Source organism: Arachis ipaensis, chromosome B02, assembly GCF_000816755.2.
Source record: "Arachis ipaensis cultivar K30076 chromosome B02, Araip1.1, whole genome shotgun sequence".
Classification (NCBI taxonomy): Eukaryota; Viridiplantae; Streptophyta; class Magnoliopsida; order Fabales; family Fabaceae; genus Arachis; species Arachis ipaensis.
In genome coordinates this window covers 17,204,761-17,208,619 of record NC_029786.2, presented here as the reverse complement: position 1 = coordinate 17,208,619, position 3,859 = coordinate 17,204,761, and positions in this window count along the sequence as shown.

Below are 3,859 nucleotides of genomic sequence, written 5' to 3'. Positions count from 1 at the left end.
TCTCTCATATAAAGATATTCATATTTTAATCAAAAATATTATTTATACACTAAAATTAATTATTAGAATCAGTTACTAATATATTTATATATTTATATTTTAATATTTATTTATATTAATGACTAATTTTTGTGGCTGATTTTAATGTACACATAATATAATCATATTTCAATTAATTAAACGTTAAAACAAATTGAGGATACATATAGAATTTCAGTACAGAATATTTGTACTCACTAGCAGAGTGCTGGTGTAGTGTTAGTGAAATTTATTTAGAGCAATGTTATATGATCATTAAATATTATTATTTTTGGTCAATATTTGATTAGCAATATAACATTAGAAATATAGTTAGTTATACTGGCTAAGATTAGTTATATTCACGGTGTCAGTTAGTTAGTTTGTTAGGAAGTGACTTTTCTCAAGTTTGTTATAACTGTTTTCAGTCTTGTGCTCAAGTCTGCTGCGTTTGTTTATAAAGACAGAGACACAAAATTGTGTTGGCAGAAGAGACATGGACAGAGACAATGTGTTCAGAGACACTGAATTAGTGTATTTTGTGTCTATCCTAACAGGAAAGACATAGAGACACTAACAAGAGACACAACTTATATTTTATTTTTTCTTTCACTATTTTTGTTAATTTTTTATAATTATATTTTTTATTATTATATTTTTCATCTCAAATTTTTTGAATGGAAAAAAATAAGAATAAATTGGATTTTCATAATTTGTTCTAATTTATTGCCAAACAGAATACAAGAACACAAATTTTATATCTCTATCCATCAATGTCTTGTCATATCCTGTTTTCAGTGTCTTATCCTATCCTGTTCTTGGAAACAAATGCAGCCTTAGTTACTAGCTTCTATAAATAGCTATACCTAACTCACTTGGGACTAAGTCTTGTATTCTTCTCTAATCAAGGTGTGTTTAATAAAGTTCATTCAATCGTTTCTTTCTTTGTTTTAGTTATTCGAGATTCTAATTCTTCATTGCTTGATCTGGTTTCTACATTGTTGTTTTCTGCTGCATAACTTTGATATTCAAGGATCTTAGAATCCTGATAGAAGCGTCGATGTAGTAAGTTTAATTATTCCATAATTTTTTATAATTTTATTAAATTTTTATTTAGAATTAAAAAATTTTAAATATGAAATTNGATAGACTTAAAAGAAGTAACCATAGTATGTACAAATAAATCCTAAATCCGAACAAAATTTGCTAGCTAGAAAAAATGGATCTCTCTCATATGCATACAAACTGCACCACTCTATAGTCTAAGAAAATACTCTGACATGTAATGTAGGCGACTATGAAGTTGATACAAATGCAGAATGAAAGAGTAAATACACAAAACAATGATGTCTATCCATATTCGATTCTCCTATTGTGCATTTTGCCTTGAATTTCGGTCAGGTTCATCATGCAATGCAATATACCAAATAAATTCCATATAGATATATATGGATAAATTAAATTAAAGCAGACAGTGCAAACAACGTTATCCTTATTATGTGTAAGAAACGAAGGGTTTCATAGCCATGCATGCTGAAGAAGTCATCAACTCCATGATCAATCTCAACATTCATTCATTGACGTGGCCAAAAGAAATCAAATAATAAAATTGTGGAGCTGGTAAGACTTTAGTTAGTATATCAGCCAATTGGTGCTAATTGCTTGGAATATGAACGAGTTTGACAGTGCCTAAACCTTCTCTCTTATGAAATGGCAGTCGATCTCCACATGCTTGATCTCTCAAACAATGTCGTATTGGTGATAATTCAAATTGCTAAAAGATTATCACGAGAATTAGTCTTAGTTAATACATTAGAGATATAATCATTCTTGAACATCTCTTCTTATTAATTAAAATTTTTGAAATAAATAGTTTCATAGTGTGATATCATAGTGTAATATCAGAACTTTTACTATTTAAAAATTTAGAGCTCAACCTTTGTTACTTAAAAAGAAAAAAAATTCAATATAAAAAAAGAAACATAAAAATTTATACAAACTCAAAAAATAACTCTTATATCAAATTCATTAGATATATAAATATTTATATACTTTTGTTTTTATTTAATTAAATTTTGAGATAAATAATTTCATGATGAGGTATTGAGGTGATACAAGAGAAAAAGAAAAGTAGAAAGAAAAAGATGACAAAAAAATAGAAAAAAAAAAAAGACAACAATAATTTATACATTAGAGATATCAATATCCAATTATCTATATCATATTCAAACATCATATCAATCCTTAAATTCCAAAACCCAATTAGGTAATCATATCATATCAATCCTTAAATTAGAGATATTGTTCCATCTACTTCAACTATTTTATCTTCTTGAAAAAATATAAAAGTTTATTTTTTTTATTTTGTTTATAATTTTAATTGCTCTTTTGGTTTTTCAATTTCTAGAATAAACAAAAAATAGAACAATAAATAATTATACTTTACAATTTTGATTCTTGCATTAGAAATTTTTGATATCATGTATTCTGATTACCTGTAGTTTGAATGATTTTATTTTTTTTCAACTTATCAAGAGGCTGCAAACTAATATAAATTATTTAAATTAAATTCATGTCATTTGATAAAAAAAAAAATAGACAATTTTTTCAACAAAAAAGGAGTTATTTTAAACAAATAAATCTATACTAAATCATTAAGTAAATGAAATGATAAAAAAAGAAGTTTATTAAGTTTAAAAAAAATATGCCATCTATTCTAATTTAACCTAATTTTATCCTCTCTACACTTTTATATCCACATTGGTTTTTAACTTGTATACAAAAATCACATATATTCTTTGGCAAACCATTATTTGGTTATCCAATCATGTTTTGTGTATGAGAACTTTAGCCTATTTCAAACCCATAATTTTTTATTTTGGAATTCGTTAAATTCCCCAACAGTAAACCAAAAATAATTATCACACTTAAATCCTAAATTTGCTTTGATTAAGCGTTTGACAACTCATTCTAAAGATCCATATGTCTTAAGGCTATTAGATAGTCAATTAAAAGTCACTCTTAGTCACTTAATACTATATTACACTACACACACTCATACACTTATGCGCGCGCACTAATCTATTCTAATCTCTATCAATTACTGACTTTTTTTTTCCAAATTTTACAATAAATCCACAATTTTATATTTTATTGGCAAATCGATTACACATACATAAGGTTTTGGTAAAATATTAGAAACCAATCATTGTTATTATTTTATTTTCTACTAGCTCTGTGATACAAGCCATACAATTGAAGACACTGTCAGCCGAGATCACGAGCTATAGTTTACGAGTTTTCTTTGAAAAAGTTTTGTACCTCTGAGAATTAAGCTTTTTGGATGGTTTGTGTTAGTTGGTAGAGTTAAAACCAAGGGGAGGTTGACTAAATTAGGAGTTAACATTATGAATAATAGTATGTGTGTACTGTGTACTAAGGAAGTGGAATCTGCTGAGCATTTATTTCTTTCGTGTGAGGTAACATGGCAGGTGTGGTGCAAGTGTTGAAGTCACTGAGTAAAGATTAGGTAATTCCTGGAACCATTAAAGAACTGTTTGACAGTTGGCATGACATGCACAATAGACAACAACGGCAGAAGCTGTGGATGACCGCGTTCTTTGCAGTAATTTAGAACATATGGTTGGAATGTAATGCACACGGATCTAAGAAATAAAAGAACAAGTCTTGAGATTATTCACAGAAGAACGGTGTTGAGCTACACAGAATGGCGTGGTTGTGATCCTATGGGAGGCAGATGGAGTTGCCAGGGAATTATTTTATTGTTCGTAGCTCTTTATGTTACTTTCTTTCTTTTGTATATTCCACTTTATCCACTTTA